The 17,780-nt window shown below is 39.7% G+C and overlaps 1 protein-coding gene across 2 annotated transcripts in view; it reads right to left on the minus strand.

The window, feature by feature from the left end:
- STON1 (stonin 1) overlaps window positions 1-16,157 on the minus strand; it is a 51,322-nt gene extending 35,165 nt beyond the window's left edge. The window contains exon 1 of one of the 2 annotated variants that reach the window (XM_081264464.1): window positions 15,460-16,157. The gene's annotated coding sequence lies outside the window, so the exon portion shown is untranslated. Of the gene's footprint in view, window positions 1-10,293; window positions 10,377-15,459 lie in introns of those variants that run through there. The other variant, XM_081264467.1, reaches the window with a different exon arrangement.
- Between the last annotated feature and the right edge of the window lie 1,623 nt (window positions 16,158-17,780).

Genomic DNA, 17,780 nt, shown 5'->3' on the forward strand with positions numbered 1-17,780 from the left:
TCCTTGATCTGCCAATGAATTAACCGCATCACTTAACCACCCAGGGCATTTTGCTTTATGTGCATAATAGAGCTTACAAGCCACCCACATTCCTATTCACCAGGATACCAGGAGGGCAAAGAATTTGAATAGAAAAACACTGCACAGTATTTAGTGGGCACAGAGAGTTAGAAAGAGGAGATGACAAAGAAAAATGAAAGGGAAAAAAGAAAGGAAAGAGGGAAAGCAGGTATTTGGGGTAAAGTATGAGGTTCTGGAGAATGCCAGGCTGAAGCTGGGCATATTGACCATGCCTGTAATTCTAGCAACTTGGGAAGCTCAGGCAGGAGGACTGCAAGTTCAAGGGAAGCCTCAGCAACTTAGCAAGGCCCTAAGCAACATAGTGAGACCCTGTCTCAAAATAAAAATAAAATTGTTTAAAAAATTTTTTAAAAAGCTGGGATGTAGTTCAGTTGTAAAGCTGGTAAAGCATCCCTGGTTCAATCTCAGTACCAGGGAGAAAAAAAAAAAAAGCCCAGCTGACATGCTAGTGAAGTTCCCTGTATAGAAAGGGTCTCCCAAGCCTGAGAGTCAATGTCTAGGTTAATTTACCCCAGAGGGTCCAGAAGACAAAGCTGAATGAAAGAAACCAAAGTTTTCCAGCACCTGAGATACCAGAAACAGCCACACTCGTTGCTCTTTGCTTATACAGCTCAGCTCAGAGCAAGAGGCAGATGAGGAAGTAACAGGCCCACCACCTGTACAAACTGTGTAATGTCCCTCGAGGGGTGCTGGTCAGGCCACATCCTGGCACACAAGGTCCAATTCAAGAAACATTCAAACACCATTCAAACACCAAGACCTGAAAGTACGCGGGGCACAGTGGGATGCTCCTGTAATCCCAGGGATTGAGGAGGCTGAGGCAGGAGGATCACAGGTTTGAAGATAGCCTCAGCAATTTAGCAAGGTCCTAAGCAACTTAGCAAGCCCCTGTCTCAAAATAAAAAAATAAAAAGGGATGAGCATGTGGCTCAATGGTTAAGCATCTCTGGGTTCAATCCACACTACCCATAATAAATAAAATAAAGCTGAGTGTTTACTTAGATGAGATTCACTGAGAATATGAGAAGAAAAGGTTCTCTTGGAATGAGAAAAATAACTTTTAACATCATTTAGTTTCAACCTTCATAATTCACAAATTTTTAATGCAATATCCCTGGCTGAGGATTTATTCAGCGGCTGCATACACTACACTCTTCAAGTGATAGAGACCTCATTGTGTTATAAGTTAGTTCATTTCATTCTCATTTGGACAAGATTAAACTTTTCTCCTTCCTATTAACCCCAAATTAACCTCCTCCAGGCCTCCCCAGATGCTCTGGAGGCCTAAGTCTAAATACCTTTTCCTTTACCAGCCTCCAGAGAACTTGAGGCAGCTGGTAGGGGTTTCCCAGAGACTTTCCTGAGAGCAGGACAAATTTTCAGTGTATCCTAAAAGCAAACCACCCAGCCCCCTTCCACGCTTCTTTCCTGATGACCTCAGGCCAGCTTTGACCTCAGACTGCGGTGGGACACTGACTGCTGTCTCCACTCTACTCAGGGCATTGCATCCTGGCCCTGCCTCTGGCTCTGTGTTTGATTTACGACTTGGCCTCCTGCCCCAATTTAGGCAAATGCCGGTCCATCTTAGGACTCCACTCGGACTTGTCACGTGATGAGATTAAAAAAATAACAGCTCCAAATTCATTCCCCTTAATGGAAAGCAGCCGGTCATCTATCTTTAGCCCTAATAATGAATGACTTTAGAAACTGTTCATCAGGCACTAAGTATTATCTTTTCTAGCATTTCATTTGACAGATGAGGAAACAGAAGTTTAGAAAGACAAAATTATTTGCTCATGGTAACAGAGCTGAGAAGATAAATAAAATAAGATTTTATTTTCCAGCCCCATATTCTTCCTATTTCAGTTAAGCAGAAGCAAAGCTACATTATGCCTCTCTTCTGAATATATTTTGGGATAAATTTTCCATAGTTTGTGTGTAGTTGCATTCATTCTTTTTTTTTTTTTAATATTTCTTTTTTTAGTTTTCGGTGGACACAACATCTTTATTTGTATGTAGTGCTGAGGATTGAACCCAGTGACATGCGCATGCCAGGCGAGCACGCTACCGCTTGAGCCACATCCCCAGCCCGGCATTCATTCTTTCTTTGACTCAACAGAAATTCACTAAGCACCTATTATGCACTTTGTAAACAGTCTCAGTAAGACCTAAAATAAGGTTCCCACAGGGATCTATATATTAGTGTGTGTGATCACACTGTGTGCACAAGTGTGTGTGAATTAAAACTCATGCATGGGGCTGAGGTTGTGGCTCAGTAGTAGAGCACTTGCCTGGCACATGAGGCACTGAATTTGATCCTCAGTACCTCATAAAAATAAAGAAAGGTCATCAACAACTAAAAAAAAAAAAAAAGGAAAGGAAAAATAAATAAATAAGAGCCAGGGACTTTTGGTCTAAAAAAGAGAAAAAATTTCTGGCCTAAAAAAAAAAAAACAAAAGAAAAAAAACTCGTGCATGCATACATCCGCTCAACAATAACCAAACACTTTAGAAACTACACTACACACCGCTACAAGTCAAACAGTCACAAGCCACTACCGCAAGGCATTCTCCTTCTAGTAGAGGCCATTCTCAATGCTGTTAATGTGATAAAGCCCATCCCAGGCGTCTGTGGGACTCAAACCCAGATGCCTAATCAAGACTGGCAGGAGTGGTGGCGGTAACTACCCATAATGGTGGTGGGGGACTGAAGCTGCTGGCCCTAGGGAATTGAAAAAGCCTCTAAGAAGAGTGGACCTCTGAGCTGAATCTTGACAGTTGATATGAACTGATCAGGCAGAACAGAGTGAGAGTACAAAGGCAGGGAGGCTGATCCTGCCAAGGAAGACAGGCACAGCTGGGGAGGCAGACAGGTGGGATCACAGAAGCCATTCTTTATTATGCTAAGAGTGTGTGTTTGCTCTAAATACAATAGGAATTCCGAGGCAAAATTTAAAGAGAGAATAAACAGGATCAGATTTGAATTTGGGAAAGCAAGCTCTGGCAGAGAACAGGACAGATTAGAGGGTGGCAAGGCCAAAGACAGGAAAACCTGGCAGGAGGCTAGGCAGAATTCAGGTGAGAAACCAGCATTGAACCTGATGGCTCCGGCCCCTACACGCTTCAAGTTTGAAATATATCACGGGAGAAGAAATTGTTTTTCACGTATGTCTCTCTCGGCACAGGTAATTTCCACAAAGCTCTGCAGATCTGTAATATCACCTCATTATTCTCCTTGGTGATTCTGGTGGCCCCAGAGAGTGACGTCACTGCTCAGTAAGTGGTGGCTGACTGCATGAGCGGTGGAGGTGGAGAAGTCCTTACCAAATAAAGTCAGGGTTCAGGAAGCACAGAGAAATCAAGTTTAAGCAAGGCAACATCTGAACCCAGACAAACAGAAAAGTTTCAGGATGAAAGGCATGGAGTGAAGAGCACAGGGAGCATAGGAAACCAATAAAGCAGCCAGCGCCTGCTGTCTCTGGTGGGGAGATTCTGCATATCTCCCTTTGCAGAGTGCACTGCACACAGCCCATAAAGCACCCCCAAGAGAATCTGGGAAAGGAGCCCTTCTGGTCAGACAGGCAACAAGAGGTAAGAGTCTGCAGCAGAGTTGGCACAGGGGGTGTGCATGTGTGAGCAGTTAAGTAGGAACATCTGGCAGCAAAGAGGACTGTGTGGGTGAGAAAGAGGCAGATGCCAACAGGCAGGGGGCTGTTTAAAGCTGGCTAAGCCCCATCACATGTGCCATTAGCTCTTGCAGATGACAAAAAATGATTAATAAAGAGGATAATGTTAAGCCCAAAATAATGTATTTTCTTACTGGAGGAAAATGCTGATCTAGGCAAGTCTGAGCTTTCTTGGAACTGGAGGATCCTGACATTATCATCTAATTCCCAGGAAAGCCTGACCATTTTTTTTTTCATAAGATCATTTTTCCAAAAATCAGGAGCACTTGACCATTGGTGTGCTACTTAGAATGACCCCAACTGAACACTTTCCACTGAAGCCATGACAGAGCACTGGGATTTTCACAAAATTCATGAGGTTTTGCTTCAAGCCACACAGGAGCAACAGGCCCGGAGCTGCGCTAAGCAAGCTTCTCAGGTGTAAAGATTTGAGATTAAAGTATTTCTCTGTTTGTATTAATGCTAAACAGACGCCAACAAAAACGAGGTTTGTAACATCAATTACTATCTTCCAGGCCTTCTAAATTGGCCCCGAATATGTATTACTGTGAGCTAGGAAAAAAATATTCAAAGGGATGAACAGGGGCCAAGATGTCAGTCCCGTCTCTGAATTTCTGGGTCATGGCTGTTTTAAATTAGATTCTCAATGCTGTTTCCATGAAACTGTTGGCTTAGCTCTGCAGTGGAAAAGCTATTTTTGTGCTCTGGACCACAGATATGAAGGCATATCCATAATTTTAATCATTTTGTTTTCATAATGCTCTTTCCCTCTGCTTAAGAACAGTCAAAGCTATCACTGTCATTACTATTTCTAAAAAGTCCCTTGCAAAAATTGACATGCTCTGAGTCATACACAGATGCCACAGGACCCAAATAATGATGGTTGTAAAATAAGCACATTTTAGGTTTTGTGAAATTCTCAAGTAACACCTTCAGTATTTCTTCCTATGGCTACCTTCTCTCTGTCAGCTCCCCATCACCTACTCTTGAATGACTCAGGAGGGTCTTCAAGCCCCTCCTGGGAAAATCTAGTCCCAAAAGTGTCTCTCTAATATTGACACTTAACAGGCTCCCTCTGGGGTCTTTGTAATAAAAGTTTTATTTCCTTAAAGGAGAAGAGCACCAACAAATAAAGTGAAGAGATATTTCTGGTTAAGAGGGTCCTGGTTCTTAGGTAACCACATAGATATTCTATAGAAAGCTTCAGGAGTAGGCTGTATGGGCTACCAAGTGGCATACAAACACATTAAGAAATCTTACACAAAAGAAAAGTAAATTGATTACCAAGAAAATAGAAGATAATAGGGGGTGTGACCAAGGGCTCTCTCCAGAAGTCTTCCCTATTAGACCTTCTAAAGCACAATCCTGGTTTTGAAAGAACCAGCAAGAGAAGGTACAAAATGGGAGGGGACTAACATTTGTGAACATTAATATATACCAAGCACTTGACCCATGTATTTCCTGTCATCTCACTGAATTTCAGATCAACCTGTTGAGGTAGATTTTGTCATTACTGTCTTACAGAGAAGAAAACAGCCTTAGATATATTAAATAACTTGCCTAATGCATTGAAATCCATGCCTGCTTGACTCTAAAATCCATTTCTTTTCCATTATGACTTAAAGCTTATGTGAGGATCAGAGAAAACCGAGGACTAACCCTGGTTTGGTTTCCTTAAAGTAAAGAACAGGGTTTGCTGGAAGGGTTGGTGGAAGATGTCTTTGTATAGATTATTTTAAACGTGACAAACAGGCTCCACTGATGTCAATCAATGTCCTCAGAGATGGTGTTGGCTGCAAGTAAAGAATCAATTGCTTAGTGTATGCCTCTCTTACCATGAGAGACACGATAATCATGCAGAAAAGCAGCTTCACACAGCGCAGGAACACTGGCCTTTCACATGCAGTATTTCCCTTCAGTGTAGGTGTTGGGATGCTCACATCATACTCAGATGGTGTGCTGAAGTGAGATTGCCTTTTACAAACGTCTCTTGAAGGTCTTAATCTATTACGGAGACTCTAAAGGCCAACACTTGGAAAGCATCATGTTTGGGAAATTCAGATCTCATCTAGACAGAAAATATGTGGCCAGACAGACAGCAAGACACCACAGCAAGGGTGCCTGTGATACTGATGTCAGCACCAGTGTCAGGAGCAGCCTATTCACATATTCACATCCTAATGTATATGTATTTACCTACCTGGATTCTACTTTACATATAACACAATAAACTTTAAAATAAGTAATTAAAAATTTTATTCACAATGATGGATTGACAGAAGAATTACCCTTCCTAATTAATCCAAACACTTCAGAACACAGAACAAAAAAATATAATAATAAAAATATGTTCTAAAACCTATATATAATTAGGTACCAGCAATGAAGAGGGAAGTCAAAGTTCGATCAATGAATGGGAGCTGAAGCCACAGTACTCATGGAAAAATCCAGAGACGTCAGAGGACTGAATAGCGAGCACTGGGATTTTGATGACAATGCGTGCAATGGGGGAGTGCAGGTGATGGCCACCTCATAGCAGGAGCCCTCGGGGAAGCACCTGCACAATGCTGAGGGCCACAAAGGCTGCTTCATAAGTGAAACAAGTCTAGAAGAACATCATTCACCAATGAGAGGAAGCAGCAAGAAAGCCTGTCATTTGCTTGGGCAAAGAGTGGAAAATGAGAGACCTATAAAATATGAAATCCAGGCTTGAACTGCATGCAAGAACAAGGTTTAAATGCATACTTCCAGATCACACAGGGGCTCCATGCCAAGAAATTCACAAAAAGGCTATTCTGGAGTGAGTAAAACACAGAGGGCACCAGCTGAAGTAAATGTAAAATTACTTCATAAGGATATGCTAACCCTCTGAGTGCAGAGGATTTCTTTGGAAAACAACTCCTGATGAATACGTAAAACATAGGAGGAAATAAACCACCCTTTAAAAAGTCAAAAAAGGAGATAAATAATCTAAAGTATAAAATAAAGTATTGAAAAAAAATTCAAATGTTTAGAGATGATAAGACAAAAAAAGGCAGATATGAAGTACCAAATAGAAATCCTAGAAATTTAAAAAAAGACTGATTTCTTTAAAACAATAGATGAGTTGAATAATAAACTAAGTGGAGATGAAGAAATATTAATAAATTGGAAATAAAACTAAAAAAAAAAAAAAACACTCCAAGTACACTGAGAGATAAAAAGACACACAATACTAAAGAGAATTTTCTTCAGGCCCAAAATAAGATGGGAAGGTTCAAGGTTTGCCTAATGGATTGCAAATGGAGAGATGAGAGAGCGTAATGGATATGGGATCAAGGGCTTTTAGCTTCTGACATTCAGTCCTACTCCTCTAGCACCTAGAAGCATTACTGACACATACTGACTGCCCAACAATTATATTTATTCTAAAATAAATTTGTAGCAAAAACAACTGAGAAACCTCTAGAGAATAGACAGAAGTCTTCATCACAAAGGCACATACTGAGTTCCAAGGAGGATATACAAAAACTGACCAACTTGGATATCAGAGAGAAAGGCAGAATATAAAAGGCAAAGCAAATCTGGAAAAGTCTCCAAGAGAGAAAACAGATTCCCTAAGAAAGAGCGACATGCTGGAAAGAGATATTTCATTAGGAAGGACTGAAACTAGAAGACAGTGGAATGATAGCTTCCGGAAGTCAAGAGAAAGCTACTTAGAATTCCACACCTTGCTAAATCATCTCTCAAGACTGACCTGCAACAGACATTCTCAAAATAAAAGACTGACTATTACAAGACTGAGTATTAGAACCCCAGACCTTTACTAAAAAATATAGCAGTGAAGAAGAGGTAAGCAATGGTATACAAGAAGCAATCCAGAGAAAGAAATCAGGAAAGTTAAACAAATGTTGGTTATAGGAAGAAAGGAAATAATGACCAACCTTTGTGGCAGTGGGTAGGGGAAAATTGGAAGAGTTTAGACAATGTGGAAGAGGGGCAGATCAAATTTAAAGTCATTTAAAATCACTGCATTATTTAGAAGAAAATAAAGAAATTGACTAGACTTTTTAAATACACATGCTAGAAATTGGAGGATACTATTAAAAAATACAAATATACATCTTTCAAAAACAGTTGACAGAAAAACAGAAATACACAAAACTTGATCAATTCAAAAACAAAAGGAAAAGAAGAAAAAAAGAGCAAAAGTGGTAAAACAAAAAAATAAGCCAGGCTCAGCGAAACCTGCCTATAATCCCAACAACTCAGGAGGCTAAGACAGGAGGATTGCAGGTTCAAAGCCAGCCTCAGCAATTTAGCAAGACTTTGCCTCAAAATAAAAAATAAGGGCTGAGGATATGGCTCAGTTGGTAGAGTGCTTGCCTCACATGCACAAGGCTCTGGGTTCAATCCCCAGCACTGCCAAAAAAAATTTTTTTTAAATAAAAAGGTCTCCCGGGATGTGGCTCAGTGACTAAGCACCCTGGGTTTGGTTCCCAGCACCACAAAAAAAAAAAAAAAAAAAAAAAGGAAGAAAGAAAGAAACATGGCAGAAATGGAATATATACCTACATATATTATACACATGCATATCATATGTGCATAATATAAATATATATATTACCAAGAATGTAAAAATCTTAAATATATTATTTTAGGTTGAAATTTTAAAAATCAAGAAACATATAAATGATTTTTCTAATATACATATTTAAAGTAAACTCTTAAAGAAAAGTTAATATAAAAAAAAATACTGGGGCTGGGGTTGTGGCTCTGTGGTAGAGCGCTTGCCTCACACATGGGAGGCACTAGGTTCAATCATCAGCTCCACATAAAATAAATAAATTAAGGTATTGTGTTCATCTACAACTAAAAAAATTTTTAAAAAAATACTAACCAAGAGTAAGCAAGTACAGCAATATTAACACCAAGCAAAATAGAAATCAAACCAAAGCCATTAATAGAAATAAAAGAGGACATTACATAGCAGAATGAAAAAGAAATTCAAAGACTGTACACACCTCTAATCCCAGGGACTCAGGAGCCTGAGGCAGGAGGATCACAAATTTAAGGCCAGCCTCAGCAATTTAATAAGACCTGGTCTCCAAAAAAAAAAAAAAAGAGCTGGAGATTTAGCAAGGTGGTAGAGTGCCCCTGAGTTCAATCCCCAGTAAAGTTAAAGGAGGAGAAGAAAAAGAAGCAATTCACCAATCATGGGTTTGCATAAGCACCGATGGAATCACAAGAAGAAATTAACAAATCTACAATGAGAGTGGGGGGTTTTAATATTTTCCAGAAACCTAGAGGAACTCAGAAAACAGGCATTAAAGCAGGAAAGACACGACAAATTTGACCTATCAGAGTGATACAGAATTTTGTACCATCTAAGTAGGTAATATATTTTTCTTTTAATGCACATGCAGAATGTTTGGTAAACTCATGTAATTAGACATAAAGGAAGTCCTAACCAAAAAAAAAAAAAAAAAAAAAAAAAAATATATATATATATATATATATATACACACACACACACGTGTATGTGTGTGTGTGTGTGTGTGTGTATATACTATTATACAGACCATGCTGTTTTTTCATAATGTAACTAAATTAAAAATCACTAATAATTTAAACAAAGTAAAAATAAAATTTAAGTTGAAAAATGGAAAATTAAATAAATCTATAGGCTTAAAAAGAAGTATCAGAAGTAAAAAGAAATATTTAGAGCTAAGTGATAATGAAAGCATCACATATCTAAATGTATAATGTGGCTAAAGCAATACTTTGGTAAATTTATAGCTTTTAATTAATTTATTGAAAAACAAAAAATAAATAAGCTAGGCATCCACTCAAATAGCTAGAAATAGAAATAATATACATAAAAAATACAAATGAAAAACAAAAAATATGGATAAGAAACTGTTTATTTGAAAAAGCTAATTAAATAGACCTGTATGTTAATTAAGAAAAAAGAGCTGACACAACATATTATGATGAAAAGAACATAAGACACAACCAATACTTATAAAACCATAAAAGAAAATTATGAACAACTTTATGTTTATAAATTCAAGAACACATAAGTGGATCATCTTAACTAAATAATCAAAACTGAATCAAAAATAGTAAAATTAAATTCATTAATAATCACTAATAATTTATGAAACTTGATACAAATACCCTGTATAAGTGGTTCAGATGATTTCACAATTAGTTTTAATGTTTTTTTGTTACCAGGGATTGAATACAGGGGTGCTTAACCACTGAGCCACATCCTCAGACCTTTTTATATTTTATTTTGAGACAGGTTCTTGCAGAGTTGTTCAGGACCTTGCTAAATTGCTAAGGCTGGCTTTGAAATCATGACATTCCTGCTTCAGCCTCCTGAACCACTGGGATTACAGGCGTGAGCCACCATGACTGGCCCCTTAACAAACTTTTGTTTATTCATTTATTTATTTTTGGTACTAGGAACTGAACTCAGGAACACTTTACCACTGAACCACACCCCGAGACCTTTTTATATTTTCTTTTCAGATGGTCTCACCTGGTTGCCAAGGCTGCTCTCAAACTTGCTATCTTCCAGCCTCAGGTTCAGGAGTAGCTGGGATTACAGGTATGGGCCACCACATGTAGCTCAACAAATTTCTAAAGAACAGATAGTCTTTATCTCTTATAAAGAGTTTAAAATATATAGATATATAAATGAAAGAGGAAAAGCTATCCACTTCCTTAATAGGATTAATATAAACTTAAAAAACAAAATGAGAACAAGAGAAAAAAGGAAAATTATAGAATAATTATTTAACTTGCGAACTTCCAAAAAAATTCTAAATAAAATGCTAGCATATTATACCCTATAAAATAAAAGATTGTACATCTGTACATGTATATATATCTATGCATATGCATGTTTTTAACTATATTTTAATATTTATTTTTAATTATACTCATTAATCACATTGTAATATTAAGAAAGAAAAACATACGATAATCTTATATAACTTACATGAAAGGCATTAAAACATTATATAAAATCAGTCATAATACAATTTTTAACTTAAGAAATGTTAAGAATAGACAGAAAGTTCTTAACTTAATAAATATCTACTAAAACCTAAGCAAAAGTTCATACTTAAAGGAGAAACTTTTAAGAGTACACATTAAAGACAAAATTTAAGGGTAATCTCCATCACTGTCACTAGTGAACATTGTAGAAGTTCTACCCAAGGCAATAAGAAAGATACAGAAGCCATAAGTAATTGGATAGAAAAGACAAATTACTGCTGTTTTATGATTACTAAATTAAAAGTTCAAGAATATTTACATGCAGACTTTTAAAACTAATAGGAGAGGTCAGGATGATACTAGATAAAAGAATAAAATTTAAATTCAGGAATATTTCTATGGACCAGCAAATAACAAATTAGAAAATAAAACAAGAAAAAGAATATCATTTAAAGTATTGACAAAATCTATAGAAATAATTATTGCAAAAGTTGTATTAGAGATTTATAGGAGTAATCACCAGTAGTCCTGAATGAAAAAGACGAGAAGATCCAGTATTATAAAGATGTCATTATAAATTGAGTGCAATTTCAATAAAAATCTCAACAGAATTATGAATGTGTGTGCAAGTAGACAGACTAACATTTATATAAACTCCTAAAACTCAAAAGAAATTTTTAAAAATATGTATGTAATCATAAGCAATTATTTTGTGCTTCCTTACATGGTAGGGACTATTCTAACATTTTTCATGCATTATCTCCTCAATTACTCTTGGAGTGTTTACCATTATTATTTGTATTTTATAGCTGGTAAGACTGAGAAAAGTTAAGTAATTTGCTCAAGGTTAGTCAGCTAGAAAATCACAAATGCTCATGGAGCTCGGGGTAGGATTACATTTTCAGAAATCCACACCTACATATGTATAGAACATTTTTGAGAAAATCCTAAAATCTAGGGAGAAGACAGGTTACATTACAATGAAATGACAATAATCTGTGATCAGACTAGTAGCAATATATTCAAGAAGACAATGGTGAAATATCTTCCAAGGACTCAGGGAAAATAATTTTGTCTAGAACACTACACAGAGACGAACTCTCATTTATAAGAGCAAAAAAATAAAAAAAATTTAAAAAAACACGTTCAGGAATATGAATATTTTACAACATGCCAAATACCAAATTTTTTTATAAAAAAAAAAAAGCTTCTAAATTTACATTGGCATGAAGAAAAATGAACCCAGAAGAAAGGAGTAGGGTGTCAGAAGTAGCAGCCACATAAGTGCCATGAAGAAACACAAACATGGCAGAAACAGGTCTTTCTCCCCCTCACACTAGCCAACACCTCGAAGAACAACAAAGGCCCATATTGGCAGAGCTCTGAAGGCAGAATTTGCCTAATCTACTTTAAATCTTGCCTTGTACTGGAACTATTCCAGAATCCCATAGGGTGCCTAGAACTCCTGTCTAGCTGGAAAGTCTCCATAGAATTCTGAATACTTCTCACATGCAGAACTGGTTCCCAAGGAAAGGTGAGCTGCCTCTGACTAAGTCTGGAGCAATTTTCAAAGAACGAAAGAAAAATAACAGTGGGAGGTGAGAGAGGTGGAAAGCAGGGATATTTTGCAAATAATCAAAATATTAGTTCTTATTAAAGCATGAAATATTTTTCCTTCCCTTTTCTATCTACTTTTTCCTTATACTTAAAATAGTATTATTATTATTATTATATCACATGTTCAGGGAGAAAGTAGACAGTAGAAATTGAGATACACAGACTTTTACCACTGACCTGAATTCAAGATTCAATTCCAGCATTAGTAGCTATGCAGCTTTGGGCAATTTACCCCTCTGATCCTAGTTTCTGAATCTCTATAATAAAATAATAGCAGTACTTACCCTAAAGAGTTTTAAAATGACATACTATGGTGTCAGTGCTTAATGCTTAATAAATATTAACTAGTATTGTCGTAAAAAAAAAATTGAGAAACATAGCCAAGCACACACACAAAAAAAATCAAAAGCACCTGTAATCCCACCATCCATAGTAATGCATATAATTCCAATTTTTTTATATATTTTCAAAAAGAGAAATTATAGTGCTTTCTAATCTATAGCTAGTTCTATAAATTCACTCCCATATTCTAAGCATGTCTTATACAGTTTAGTATTTTTGTACAACATGATGTTTAAAGGTCATATGGTATTCCTTTGGGTTGTTTTATTTCTTAAGGACCCCTACCCTCCTTCATCTCTGCAGGTACCATACTTTAAGTATGTGCAACTCATCTGACCCGGCCAGATAGGGGCTGCTTGCCTTCTATTAGCTAACCATCCAAACCACTTACTCCTTAGATCAGGGACCCTTTGTAGCCTTCATGACATCCCAGCATCCACAGCAGTCTATCGTGAGGTTGCTAAGCCACCTCTGTAATGCCAAACCACCCAGTTTAACAAGATTCCATGAGAGGAGCAAAAGCTGAACAAGGCAGAAAGACAGTTTTTCTCCATATAGTATCAGGTATTAAATACAGGATTAGAAATTCTCAGAGGGAAATTTAAAAAAAAAAAAAAAACGTCAGGAAGAGGAAGAGACTGAAGATTCTTATCTGAGTACATTGTTTTTCTAAGCAACAGGGCCAAACAAGTTTAAACCTGAAGGGCATTTTTTTGAATGGAGTCACAATGCTTCCTTATCAATAAAGCTTAGAGGGCTGGGGATGTGGCTCAAGCGGTAGCACACATGCAGGCCATGCGTGCGGCCAGGGTTCAATCCTCAGCACCACATACCAACAAAGATGTTGTGTCTGTCGAGAACTAAAAAATAAATATTAAAAATTCTCTCTCTCTCTCTCCTCTCTCTTTAAAAAAAAATAAATAAATAAAGCTTAGAAACCACAGTAAAACCTTATAGTTTCACAGAATGGAGAACTGTCAAACTGATCAGTGGAGATAAGTAAATTATATTCTGTTTTAAATGTTATTTTACTTTCAATGAATTTTTTTAAATTTTTATTTCCAAATGGTTCAATGCCTTGACCTGTTTTAATGGGTTGTTCACAATCTGATCTACATTAGTTACAATCACATTTATTGTTTGTACAGAAAGGGGAATGGCTAAAGTTCTTGACAAGTGTGTTCTCCTTACATACAATAAAATTTCAACATCACTCCCTGCATTCCTGTTCACACAGTGAGCAAAGCTTTTTCTTCCAGGTCATGTGGAAGTAAACCAGACTCCGGCTGCTTCCCCTACTCTGATTCTGAGTGAGTGAACAGAGGTTTGCAATATAATCCAAATCAATCCCTAAAAAGAATATCCCAGATTCTAGATTCCATTTTCCCAGACCCATGCCAGAACTAGCAAGCTTCCTCTAAGCACCCAGAGAACCTAGCTTGTCATGGAAACACTGATTCAACCATAATAAGAACCAGCATAAAAACCACAATGAACTAAACATGTCTTCCAGCCAATCGGACTGTAGTTGAAGCCACAGCCTGGGGATTTAATAAATGAGTTTTTTTTTTCTTTGTGGTCCTGCTCATTTTAGCCTCTTCCATAGCCTTGTTTGCACAACTTCTATTTAGAGAGAGAAGGGAGTGGAAAGATGCGGGCTAGCAAGGCAGAGACCTGCAGATGGGCAAGGCCAAGCTGGAATGCTAACAAAGGCTGCTCAGCCCAGCCCTGGTCTGCCCTGCCCATCAAGCAAATTAAAACTTGTAGCCTAGAGGCAGCTTTAATAGCTTGTTTGGGGTAGTCTAAAAACAAGCTACACTTGCTTCTTTCTCCTACCAAAACAGTTGAGTGTGGACCAAAGTCTGCTTTCAAGAGACATGGTTCTGCACCATATTTTTAGCAGGCAATCTCTTCTTCTCTTCTTTTTATCATTCTTCCTGTTTCTTTTCTTTCAGGCTTAGAAAGACGAATTATATGAAGTGTTTGTTATTATCATTGGAAGAAAGCAGAGTCAGTGGAGAGGTTAAAAAAGAAGATGCCAAACCAACAGAAATAGTAAAATCCTAAGAAGGAATAGATTTCAACTACCCCTGCCCCTCAAAAGTTCAAATCCCAAATTCCAGAGAATGTTATTCCTGCAGGAAATATCTGGACAAGTGTGGCGGTGCTTGCGGCTGTGTCCCCTTGGCCTGGCTCCTCGCTTTGGGGGGACAGGATAGGCTGAAGACTTCAGTAGGGGTCTAAGTCTGGGGGCCACGGGCCTTCCAGGAAAAGGGTAGGAGACAGTAGTGCAAAGAACAGGGGCCAGAAAGAAAGTGAAGGGTCCTGGACGGACGAGATCCACAGCCCCCAAGGAGGACTGAAGGGCAGGGCCACTGTCCCCTGTCTGGGAGACCGGGGTCCACGCGCGCGCGGGTGTAGAGCCCCCGGCCCCGCTCAGGGAAATGAATCTAGATGCTTTTTGGTGCTGTTGGAGTTTGCTTTCTTTAGAGTCGGACCCAGAGCAGAGGTGAGGAGGGGAAGACCCGTCGCGGCCCACCCCCTTGCCCGCCGGGGCGCCTACGGGGCAGCGAGTGCAGGTTGAAGGAAGACGGGGACGCAGCACGTCGGGGCGCCGAGCGAGCCCAGGAGTTGCCCGAGTCCCGGGATCCCGCCCACAAACTTTCCTAGAGAACTGAGAGTGGCTCCACCCTGGAGAGGGGGCTCCCAAAACTTCCCCGTCTGTTCCCCGGGGCTGGTCACTCACGCGCAGCGTAGCTGGGGCTCCGACTCTAGCCGCCGCCATCCACACTGGGAGGGGTGGGGGAGGGGAGGGGCGGGTCCGGAGCCCGCGGAGTGGCGGGGAGGGGAGGGGCTCCCGTCCCCGCCCCTCTCTTCCAGCCCCGGCTCGATCCCCTTTCTCTTCTCTTCTTTCCCGCTTTGGATCCCCTGAAGTTTTTCCTAGTGTCCGATTCCCCAATTTGCCTTCCTGCGTGTGTCTTCAATCTCTGAATCTCTAGACCCCAAGAGGAGGACAGAGCGCTCACTCCTGAAAAAGTGGGGTGATGGTGGAGAGGGGTAATGGATTACTTTGAAAGTCTCTGCTGAGGGCCTCTTTTCCCTTGAGGTGGAACCCACCGCGTTAGCTGGGTAAGATGAAAGGTAAAGGTAGAACCCCGCCTTCCTGGGAGCTGTCAACCCTTGGCAGGATGGCCGGAGACAGTTGAGTGACAGGCCAAGCTGTGTGGCTGCAGCCGGAGATAAGCATCTACTACATATACCTCGGTGTACCGCCTTTGGAGTGCAGAAGCCAGGAGAAAAGGAAGTCGTCCTCCCAAGAGAGGTTTTAGAGTGGATTCTAGACCTTGCTCCGTTGTCGGCCGACAGGTGACTCAGAACTAGTCTCAGCCTCCTCCTCAAGTGGGCTGCCTCACTGGAAGAGAGTCAGAATGAAAGGAGGAGCCCCTCTTCCCAACACACCCGGCCCCTTTTCCTGGAAGGGAGACTTGAGCTGCGTTAAACAGGCTCCAAGGGGCCAGAAAAGGGAATTCCAGAGCCTAGGGCATGGTCCTTTGAGGGCTGGCAAGACTGGAAGGTTTTAAGAGGGGAATGTTCAGAAGGGAAAGTGGAGCTGGGCACGAAGCAGAAAACAGGAACTCCATGAAAATGTTTAAGCAAAGCATTTTGATCCATATGGTATCCCATTCACTTTTGATTTCCCAGAACCTGGCATATAATAGGCACCCAGTAAAATCTTCATAGATTCAAAATGGCAATTGAGAAATAGTTTAACAGTCTGCAAGATGAACTGCCTGGAAAGAGGGGAATTGCACCTCAGGAGAGGAGTCAGGAGGAGCTGATCAACAGCTCAAATCAAGTGCTATTTGGATGGTGGAAAGGAAGTGGGGGGGATTCTGGCAGATTCTCACAGAACACTTCCCTGCCTTTCTATAGCAGTGTGATTCTTTATCTTGCAGGTCTAGACTTTCTTTTTTTTTTTTTTTTTTTTACCTTCGAGTGTCCATGAAATGGAAAAGATTTAAGTACCCTGTTCAAAAACCAACCAGTGTTGAGAACCCCTGTTCAGGGCTATGAGTGAGGAAACTGACATTCAGAAAGGCCAAGGAAGCCTGAAGTCACACTGCTGGGACCTATTTAGGATACCTTTATTCTCAGATAAGATTTCTAATTATTTATACTTAAGACACTCAAGCAAACAGGAAAAAGGCCTCATGCCCTCCTCACCTCCCCATTTCCTCCAGCTACCTTCCCAGTGATGCTCAAGAGTTGAGGAAGGGCAAGTGAGAGCCTGTAGAATAGGAAGTCAACTGACTGGGATCTCTTCAGAGATCTTCACTAAAACCAGACAGCACTAGTCCCAGTCAGACCCCTGGGAAGGAGCTGAGAGAAGTGAAGAGAGAAAGAAGAGCTGGGGACGTGGGAGTTGGAGGAAGAGAAGAAAAAGAGAGGTGGCAACTCTTTGTTGTTTGTGTGACTTGACCTCCCCCCAAAATTGGACCTCTTATTATCCTGTGTCTAGCCCACCCTTTACCCTAGGGCCTCCCAGGGAGGCCAGCCCATCTCAGAAAATGCTGCAGCTAACTGGAAAGAGGAGTCATACAGAAAACAACTCACTGGAAAAATAGTAATTATCACTGTACTTCAATAGAGTTCTGAACACACCTTTTGAATTGTCATCTTTGAAATAAGCAGGATGGTCTTGATTAGTACGTAGCTCACCTGGGGAAAGAAATCTCTTTTGGAAACGTTGACACCTCTGCAAAGCAAACAGGCCCATAATTTTCTACAGCATAAGCACAGTTGGTTGAAAACCATTTTATCTTTGTAAAGGATAGGCCTTCCCCTTCTTTGTGATTCAGCATTGCCCCCAAAGATTGCCACTTTCATGAAAAAAGATTTATTTCTTGTACTCCAACACATATTTCCAGAGGATTCTTTCTGGCAATGTCCTTTTGTATCAAAATCTGGTGGTAAACAGCTTAGCCTGGCCTCAATAGCTAAGCCATCACAGTCATTCATCCCCAGCTGTGACCTCATTTTACTCCAGTTCTTTCCTTGCTTTACAAT

The sequence above is a fragment of the Spermophilus citellus genome (genome assembly GCF_964194105.1).
Source record: "Spermophilus citellus genome assembly, chromosome: 13".
Lineage (NCBI taxonomy): Eukaryota > Metazoa > Chordata > Mammalia > Rodentia > Sciuridae > Spermophilus > Spermophilus citellus.